General features: G+C 43.9%; 1 long non-coding RNA gene across 2 annotated transcripts in view; it reads right to left on the bottom strand.

The window, feature by feature from the left end:
* Positions 1-8,065: 8,065 nt before the first annotated feature.
* LOC123160730 (uncharacterized) overlaps positions 8,066-10,830 on the bottom strand; it is a 4,554-nt gene continuing 1,789 nt past the window's right edge. Inside the window, exons 3-4 of one of the 2 annotated variants that reach the window (XR_006480332.1) lie at positions 10,027-10,172; positions 8,066-8,564 (exon numbers count right to left, since the gene is read on the bottom strand). This is a non-coding gene — a long non-coding RNA (uncharacterized lncRNA). Of the gene's footprint in view, positions 8,565-9,763; positions 10,173-10,830 lie in introns of those variants that run through there. The other variant, XR_006480331.1, reaches the window with a different exon arrangement.

Below are 10,830 nucleotides of genomic sequence, written 5' to 3'. Positions count from 1 at the left end.
AATTGGACTAGGGGGGGTGGCGCCCCCTCCTTCGTTCTCCTCCTCTCCTTCCCTTCCCCCTTCTCCTACTCCTACTAGGAAAGGGGAGTACTACTCTCGTTGGGAGTAGGACTCCCCCCTTGGTGCACTCTCCTCCTTGGTCGGCCGCCTCCCCCCTAGCTCCTTTATATATGGGGCAGGGGGCACCCCAAGACACACAAGTTGATCATTGATCTTTAGCCGTGTGCGGTGCCCCCCTCCACCATAATCCACCTCGATCACATCGTAGCGGTGCTTAGGCGAAGCCCTGCGTCGGTAGATTCATCAACACCATCATCACGCTGTCGTGCTGACGGAACTCTCCCTCGAAGCTCTACTGGATCGTGAGTTCGTGGGATGTCACCGAGCTGAACGTGTGCAGATCGCGGAGGTGTCGTACATTCGGTACTAGGATCGGTCGATCGTGAAGACGTACGACTACATCAACCGCGTTGTCATAATGCTTCCGCTTATGGTCTATGAGGGTACATGGACAACACTCTCCCCTCTCATTGCTATGCATCACCATGATCTTGCGTGTGCGTAGGAATTTTTTTGAAATTACTACGTTCCCCAACATGTTCTGGGTCGGATAGGCCTCGTTGTAGGCCAGCCCTTCGATCTCCAGAAGGCAAGCTTGGTGTCCTCCTCTCATCCTCCAATGCTGACCCTGGCAGCAGCCATGATTGATCCTTTGTATGCTAAACTAAAGAAGCCTCACCACGAGTTTCATCATGCATGGGAGTCGAAGACATTAGATGAAGATCACATCTTGTACGCAGCAATGGATGCCTACCTTTGTTTAAATATCTACAAGGGTTGGATGAAGAAGCAGAGCCCAGTGTCCGGTTCAAGCAAAGAAGCGTCAATGAAGAGGAAGAGGAAGAGGGACGAGGACAAAGTCGAGGACATGGACTCGGACTATGAGTAAGGTGGCAGTGTCGTCGCTCATGCTGGTTCTACTGCAGTGTCAAGCGGACTAGTTGCTTAGTTTTATTTCAGGGTGTGTTGTGTTGAGCCCCGATCAGAACTATGTTTATGTTCTTTCTCGTTATTTGCACTTTATGTTCTTTCCCGTTATTTGAACTCTTTAGTACGTATAGTAGTACTAGTATTATGTCTTACTACTGTTCTTCTTGCAGTTGGTACTACTGCTCGTATCTTCGTGTTCCTACTGTACTTAATACGTTTGTACTAGTACTATAATTTGGGTCAGTCAATTTGTGAAAGAAGTTCGACGGAGCGAAGGAAGAAGACGACAAAGAAGCTACCCCAGTATCTATATTAGGGTGGCAGGGTGCCCATGATTGGGTGTGGAAGCAGTTTGCCGGAAAAAATGGATCGTGCCCGGTGTTAAACGAATGGCGGGGGTAGGGGAAGCATGGCGGTGGCAGGTGGTTCAGGGGAGGGCGGGGCGGCGGAGGCAGGCGGTTAGGCATGTGGCGGGCTGAGAAAATGAACAGTGCATCAATTTTGGAGGTTGAAGAAGCCCTTCTAGCCATCCGTGTTGCATCCAACGGCTCACAAGAGTCGACTGACCCAAATTGCTCCTTTAGATTACAGGATCCACATGGCATTCAGGGTCTCAAAGGTAGATTCCGCATATGCATCCTGTTTGCGGGCTCGGCACGGGCGTGACCGGCTTCCGCCGCGACAGCCACCATGCGCGCCTCCTCTGCGCGAGCAGAGACGACAATGACATGCTAGTTCCTCCTCATCGGCGTGCTATAGCACGCGCTCGTCCTCCTCTTTGTATGCTGCGTGCATAGACGCGGCTCCACCAGCTGCTCGCGTGCTTGGCAGCACGGCGGCATCGCGAGGAGCGACTGTAGACGACGTGAGCGAGCGAGCCTTCGACTTCATGGCACAGGGATGGCGGTGACATGGCGGTGATGGGCGAGAAATTGTTGGCCGGAGCACGCGGACGCCGACATGCGCAATGGCGGCGATGGCATATAGATGAGTGCGCGTATGAGAGCTTAGTTTAGTTTTATATAGGGTTGGTCAAACTTAAAATAAAACCGTACCAGTACATGTAAATATTAGACTGAGGCAACGCTTATATTAGTTACCACAGCCACGATATGGAATCATGTGCAAGTGCATGAACCGCGGCCGCGCGGTCGATCGAACGGTGTGTCACCGTGTCGCGCACGAAGGACATCCACCGAACCTTTTTGTGTGTGTGAAAACAATCCCTGAATATTACTCAACTTTTTTCCTGGAAAAGTTCTTGACGGTACAATATTTCCATATATTTGAATTTAGCTCCAGTTTGTGTTTATTTGGATTTGGACGTTTTAGGTGCGCCCTAGTTTTTTTAATACTGATTTTGTGTGTGTGACTAAGAGAGAATGTGTGTATGTGTCCATATGTGTGTTGTGGCGGAAGGGCAATGTGGAAACGGTGTGCGTGTGATAGAGACACAGAGATGTGTGAATGTGCAAATGATCATGCATGAGTGAGACATAGACAGATGTCGATACGTTGTCTACATGAGAGAACAATATTCTATTTTACTTGTGTGTGTGTGTGTGGGCGCGCGCGTGCGTGTGTGTGTGTGAGAGAGAGAGAGATACATAGGAGCATCCATAACACAACAACCATCTCTCTCGATTCGTCCGTCCCTCGCATGATCACATGTAACACATGCATCAACACACACATTTTGACACCCTCACACGGGCCCTGCCCACCTCAAGGCCCGCACATCGCTCTCTATCTTGCATGCACAATCTCTTCATGAAAACCTTATTTAGCATGTAGCTTTCCGTCACATACACACACATTTCTCTTGATAGGTTTGATTTCTCTCAATATCTGACACACACACACACACACACACACACACACACACACACACACACACACACACACACATACAGTGCACACACACACACATCCTCCCTCAAGCACACAATTCATCCCCATCCAAGGTTATATGGCGAGCACTCTCACTTGTGCTTCTCTGCACCCAAGCATGCACAACACCTCAATCTTCAAAGAGGGCATCGAGGAGATCGAAGACGGCGACCACACTACACTAGAGAATGCAGGGCCATTTGGAAGCAGGATGATGTGACGACGGCTGACTGACTCCTCCCCCCTCTCTCTCCCGCACAAAATTACCAATCCCTCTCTCCCCCGCACAAAATTATCTATCCCTCAACCCACGAGATCCTTCCCCTCTCGTCCATGTTTTTTCAGCCCTCTGATCAAAACAGTTGTCTCTAATCCGGATGCACACACATCTCACATATATTATATGTCTCCATCTTTCTCACGGACCTAACTTCTTCCTCTCTCTTTCTCTCTCTCTATCTCTCTCTCTATCTCGTTAGGTTTGTCTCCTATTCTCTCATCCACATACATACAATCTTTCCCGCCCTATCTGCTCCATCTTCGCAAGCTCTCTCTACACGTTTCATTCACACATTAGGATGTGTTCAAAATGTTGCTTTTGTAATGGATGATGTAGAGTTATGGTTGGTTTTGTTGCATCCTACAAAGTAATAATTATGAAATGCATTTAGATTCTCATTTGACTGGGATTATGTGAGTTTGAGCATATTGTGAAGTACTATAGACCTCGTATACATCTTGGAATTCAACAATGATTGTAACTATTGAATTGTATAGACCATTACATTCGAAGTCAGTAGCCTAATATATTTATTTCACAATTACAACAAATGATTAATTCACTACAAACTAAGAAAACAAATGTGTACTCACTCCGCTTTTATTTAAGTCCGCGTATTAGCATTGGTCAAAGTCAAGTTTTGTAAACTCTCAGAAAGTTTATAACAAAAAATATTAACATATACGATAACAAATAAATACCATTAGATTCATTATTAAATGTACTTTCACATCATACATATTTGTTATGGTAAATGTTTATATTTTTTATAAACTTGGTCAAACTTTAGGAAGTTTGACTTCGGTCAAACCTAATATGCAGAGTTAATAAAAAAGGAGGGAGTACTAGTAGTTACTAGTACTACTTGCTAGTTGCTTAGCCAATCACCCAGCACGCCACACGGGGAGTTCAGTGTCATAAAATTTAGAGATCGGCGGGAAAATCTCCCGCGACCCTGATTCGAGCAGTGGGAAGTTACCATCATAGCCTTCGGAACATGCCTACGAATGACGCTTGGTAGGGGGTTGTTTTCGTAACTTCAGGTTCACCCTACCCAGGCAACCCCACCCCGGCACCCAGAGTAGTACACCTGAATACTCCCATTTTCTATCCCCACCGCAAAATAGACTTCTACACGGCTCCGCAGCCTTGGTTCTCCTCCCCTTGTACATCGGCGCACTCGTCCACCGCAGCGCATCTACCTCATTGACGACCTCGTACGCCGCACTGGAGCTGGTCCACCGTTGTCATCATACACAGAGCCTCTTCCCTAGCACCGTCTTCCACGGTCTCGGATCTGCTTCCCGGAAGTCGATGCCAAGCGCAGAAGCACCACCATCATGGACAATGAACTGACTCCCGTTGCCGACCATGATGCACAGAGGCCGCTGCGACCATCGTTCTCCTCCTCGATTGGTAATGTGTGTATTGAATCACTTAGCAATACATGTGCAGTTCCAATTTTGTTCATACCTACCCTTCAAATTTCCTGGTTGCTTTTGTTCCCGTAAAAGTAATTGGTTATAGCCTCCATTGTCCAACAGAATATCAGCTTGTAATTGTGCGTCACTCCTGTATCGCGTTGTGCTTGGGTAGGTTCTTCATCTGCAACCAGTAGTGTGGCAAATGATGGAAAGTTGTTTAGAACTAGCAAGATGCCCATGCGTTGCATGCATGCATTTGTATGAGTAGTTTATCTTGTGGGAGAAAAGGATGAACGAGGGAAGGCATTATTTGCAAATCTGGAGAGGGGTGTGGGTATCTTTCTGCAAAATTGTCATAGTTTCCTTCCTATCTGTCGGATATAAATCGAACGGCCTATATTGCAGGATGGCAGGCACACCATCATCACCAACTCTGTTTTTTAAAAAGAAAAAAAAGTAGAGAGTAGAGAAGTAGAGATAAATATTAAATATAAAATAAATATAGCGGTAGAGAAGAGAGTAGAGATAGTAGGGACATCGGGAAAGGTTCGCGCGTGCACGGGAAAAAGCGGCCGGGGGTGCACTAGTTTTGGCGCGCGGCGTTTGGCGCGCTTTATAAAATCCAACGCCCTCCCACCGCTCTGTGCCTTGCCACCGCTCTCTCCCTACTCCGTGCCTCGCCACCACTCTCTCCCTGCTCTTTCTCACCTCGCCGCTGCCGCGCCACCATGCCGCCGCGTCACTGGGAAACTTGGGGATACCGCGGCGTCCGTGCGCGCCCCTCCGGCGGCTTCTCCGCCGAGATCCGATTCCGTGGGATGCGCCTCGGCCTCGGCAATTTCAACATCGCCAACGAGGCCGCTCGCGCGTACGACGCGATGGCGTGGCGCCTCCAGTGACCTCATAGAACATTGAACTTCCCCAACATGCCGACAAGGGAGCGGGCGTAGGAGCTCACGCCTCTGCCGCGCTTTATCACCGACGAGGATCGTCGTGACAACCGAAGGCGGGAGCAGCATCTCGGCATCACCGAGATGGACGAGGAAGCCATGGCGCTGTGGCGCCAACACTTCCCGCAGGACATCATCAACGAGCGCGAGTTCTACGCGCAAAGGAGGGCGGAGAGGGAGAAGAGGAGGCCGGAGTGAGCCGCCTATCGCGAGGACAAACGTACATGAAAAGCGTACACTCAATTCAACAAGGAGGAGTCGAATGACGAGGAGTAGTTGAACTATCTATTTTTTTTATCTATCTATGCTATATCTATGCTGAGAACTATCCTCTACTCTCTAGTCTCTACTCTCTATCTCTACTTCTCGATCTCAGCACTGTAAACAGTTTTTTAAAGCGCCATGCGTTGCGCTTCTGTTGGAGATGCTCTAACATGCAGATGAGTGCTTTAATGTTGCCCACAAGATGCGTGAATATTACTAGTAGTATATTTTTCTTGCCATGTTGAGATTTTAAAACCACGAGTGCGAAGATGTAGAGGAGCAATGAAGACCAAACACGGGATATTGGGGACATCTTCAAGGAGCGTGGCAAGTTAAAGAGGAGCTGCACCGAACCCGTGAAATGAGCTTTGGTAAGTAACACCCTTTCAATTACTTTCGTTTAGCCTCGTGTTCTTCGATGTGTATATGTTGTAGTTTATGTTTCTCTTAGCCTTGTGTTCTTCGATGTGTAATAATAAGAGTCTTAATTGTCCTAATGCTTTCGTTTTTAGCTTGATGTAGGAAGTGGGTGTTCTCACCTTGTAGTCTGTTTTTATATTTTTCCTTTTGAATTCACTTCTCCGAGTCATGTTTATCTGGCTTCTACTAAATGGATCTGGGTTACACTGAGAATTGATGTGAAAAAGAAGTAACTACATGTCAGGATGCGGTTCCTACGAGGAGGGAAGTATGGTCAACCTCGAGATCATGTTTCCAAAATGAGGCTAGATTACACACAAGGTGCCAGTTCCCTGATGATGCTGGATTAGACACAAGGTGCAAATTTCCAGGTGATGCTGGATTACACACAAGTCAGGTGGAGTCGTCAGCTGTTCGTGTCCTCGTGGCTCTAGTAAAGGCTAAAAGAAAGCATGCAGCAGCCCTTGAGAATGTAGCTGAGTTCCTGAAGAAGCGAAAAGAACAATCAGATGCTCTCTTCACCCAAGCCAAAGAAGAGATGGAAGAAGCCAGAAATAAGCTAGCAGAGGCAGAGCAGGCTAGGTGTCTCCTGCTGTCTAAAACTGTTGTCAATACAAAATTTCCTTCATAATAGCTAGGTTCAAATGTTTATCTAGTCAGCATGCCTGTTGTGATGTCCGTGCATCTACTGATGTGGCACAAAATAATTTTTTCGGGTCATGTAATAACAGCAATTACTTTCCAAACAATAACAGACGAAGCATTGGACATGGTATAGTTCATGCGCAAGCCCGACATTCCAAGTTCAATTTCCACATCAAACTCATGTTCACAGATATGTGCACATTCATAGATAATGTCTACAACCATGATTCACTTCAAAGCCAAAAGAAATGTGAGGAGAGTTATAAATAAAGAAAAACCTTTAGTTCTTGCTACCAGTGCGAGCACAACAAGTCAAGACCATGCGTAATCCGTTGCACCAAATGGCGCAGAGACCCGCTAAACCCATGTTCGCGGTGAAAATAGTTTCCATTAGTAAGGACAGACGATGTATATGCTCTTTGTAGTTTGCTAGTAGAAAGTCATATTTGAAATTAAACCTACGTTTAGTCGGTTTAGCCGTGGCCCGCTGAATCCATATGGGCCTTGAAGAAAAAACATGGTTTAGTTGATTTGGTTGTGGGCAAGCACATATGGTAACAAATTTAATCCCTTTTAATAAAAAAAATGGTGTCTTACTGTCTATGATGAGATGTACATACACATTTCAATTGGGCAGTACAGACTCTCATTCAAAACCATGCTGCGCCGAAAATGTGTGTATTTTCAGGCAATCTTGGCAATCTTTTGTTTGAGCTAAGAATTTATATCACTATGTAAAAACAATACATATTTTTGTGCTTAATAAGAATATACGTATACCTACCACCATGTATAAAACCATTTAAGAAGCCCCCTTTTTAAAAAAATAGTGTTTCTATAAAAAAATGTGTTTGAAAAAAAAAAGACTATTTTATGTGCCACTTAGACTTATATCTATTTGAAAGTGGTCATATGGTATTCAGTTCGGCCCATTAAGCGTTTTCTTCGCCTGACCTGCTTGGAGCAGAATATGAAGCGGATGGGCATCGAATGGCGCCACTGGCACAGTGTCCCATTTCAAACCAAGAGTAACTGAAAATAAATGCTTGGCAGTTTGACAATACCAATGATCCCTTAATAATGAAAATTGAAGGTTCAAACTGTGCAATAGAGTTTTCAAAATGAGACCATAAATTCTCTCTATACAATTTTCTGTGTTAGCTCGAGTTAAAAAGGCGTTTAGATATATATGCAATGGGCACATTTTAACCAACGTGTTAAACTTTTTTTCCATGCTAGTTTAACTTCTGTGGCTTTTAGTGGATGGCCAACACAAGATCCCATTTCAAACCCACATTTCAATCAACGTGTCGAGTTTTTTCACACGGGCTTAACTGTTGTGGTTTTTATTGGATGGCCAGTGCAAGGTCCTATATGGGGCTATAGCTTTCACCTTTTACATTTCTTCTACAAAAAGACATATACATTCACATAATCATGAAAATGTATGTTGATCAACAAATCTGCATGAAGTCATACTTGTCACTCTTGTAACTGAATACCTGTTTGAATGGTTATCTTGCAACATACTAACACATGTAGTCTATCACGCATATGATACATTGTCATCGGCAGTGTGAATATTACATGAGTAACTACAAGATTTTTTTCTAAGGATGGGCAACAGCAACCTTGATACCCTGTTAATGTTCATCTCATTCTTCCAAAAAAACATCTCATTCCTCGCTGCTCTGCTCATACCTTGATAATATGGATGCACCAAAGAAATAAGCACTTTGTGCATATATAAATATAGTAGACATGAAGAAAATATGGCAGTCAACACTAAGAAGGTAGGCTACAATCTTACGTGAACCATTAACCTGCAAGGCACTGAAAATAAACTAAACATAACGACTTGACCCCAATGATGCTAGCATATGGTAGTCATAGCCTAGCTGATAGACAATGAAAATGATCAGAAGACCAACAACAATTTTGAGTCCAGAAAAGGGTATTTCTTACTATTAGAAAGGTATTTCTTATAATTACAGATAACACTATCATTTCTAAGTTCCATGGACCATAGAAGCTCTGATAAGCAATGCTTTTATTAGACATATGCACTCACATATATTTTTCTAAAATGCCAAATGGGTTGATCCATTCCAGGTAAATATGAAATTCATACCCAAAAAACCCGAAAAATAGATGGGGACAGTCTTTAAGGCAAAGCAAGCATTTGACTACTTAACACGGAAGCTTTACACATTCCACTTTTCTGGAGTAAACATGGCGATGGCACACGATGGAAAGGGAACAAATTGGAAGTTTAACAGCTCTATGTGATTTGAGTACAGTTCAAACAGAACCTATACATGGGTAGCCATATGGAGTTGTAAAGAAAGATAGAGGCCACCCCAGGCGGAACTACGAATAGTGACAAAGGAACATCAAAGTGACACTAAAGAGAGAAAATAGCGAATGTAGGAAGCCTGTGCAAATATAAAAAAGTCGATGGCTTCTGAAACACCGGTCAAGAAGCATCAAAATCGGTACTACGACTAACCTATAGGGCTTTGTTAGGACCTCCGGTACAGAACATTAATCTATTATTTCAAAAACAAAAGGGGAATATACTTTAAGAAAATCAATAGTGAGACCATGCGGGCACAGATTAAAAAAGGGTAATAATATTATGTGGGACAAAAAATGAAAAACTCAAAGACAAAGTTGCATAATTAGCACAAACAATATTTGGGTTTAATCCAAGTAATGAAGTTAACGTTATAGAAATGCTAGATTTTTTGCACTTCCCTTCCGGTTGTTATTAGATGGGCATACTCTTAGATAGAACTGGCCACTACAATACAGGTTTCCCACAACATCAACTCATTTAAGGCCTTTCAATACATATAGCTATTTTCATATTAACCAAATCACATCTGATCTGGATATGATAAACCTTAGTGGAAATTCCACCAAAAATCATTGGAATATATACTGCGAATTTTCAGTTAACATGATATTGGTACAAAAAAGAAAGTATTTAGAGAAACATAACTAAGCAAGCACACTGCACACATATCTTTAGAGCATCGGACAAAGAACCTGGATTGATGCATGTACCAAAAGCTATGTATCAGCTAGAAACAAAAAGGGTGGAAATACATAGTAATTACATGAATATTATAACTCTGATGCATCCCACTGTCACACGTACCATCCTGTCATAATTGCCAATCCAGGAATACGTCCTGATCTTTTGAAGGTGCTTCTCTAACCACATGCCTGTAGACTTGCCTATCTGACACCTCTTCAATGTTGACAGGAGTTGTATTCATAATATCATCATCCACAACGTCTTTCCTGAAGGAGAAATTAAGTGCAGTCATGTTTGGTATCTGTTAAGAAAAGGTAAATATATCCTACCGCAAGATACCACCACATTGCTTTTGTTTTCGTTGCTATTATACTCATGTGACAGAAATATAGAACATCATCAGAATCTTGACAGTATATATACTGAATTAATATATGTATGGCTCTTTCAAAGCAAAGATCCCTAGGTAGCTGCTTTTTCACAATATGCTGAACTGTTATCTTTTCAGTTCAAGTGGTCAGGGGCGGAGCTACGGGGGGACGAGCGGGGGCCACGATCTAGGGCATCCTCTGTTAGATCGTTTCGGCGCCGACGCACAGGCGCTCGCTTCCGGTAGCCGCCGGCAAGTTTGACCAGGCCATGCGTACAAATGGATCAACAGCGCCGGTGTAGATGGCAGAATAATCCTCCTGTGAGTCTCCTCGATTCCTTCATTGATTTATACTCTAGAATACTAATAAACTGATCCGCATCTTCAGTCGAGGAGATCAGAAACTTTTTGCTATAGACGGAGTTATTAATTAGGGATGCACTCATTCTATCATCTTAATTTCAAATTTCACACAACACAACACTACTCACACCAAATCTAAGGTATACCATCGGCTCATGTCTAGGCTATCTTGCAAGTTATTATTATTAGAT

This window comes from Triticum aestivum, chromosome 7B (genome assembly GCF_018294505.1).
Source record: "Triticum aestivum cultivar Chinese Spring chromosome 7B, IWGSC CS RefSeq v2.1, whole genome shotgun sequence".
NCBI lineage: Eukaryota > Viridiplantae > Streptophyta > Magnoliopsida > Poales > Poaceae > Triticum > Triticum aestivum.
Note: the sequence above shows the minus strand (reverse complement) of the source record. Positions and strands in the feature narration are given on the sequence as shown.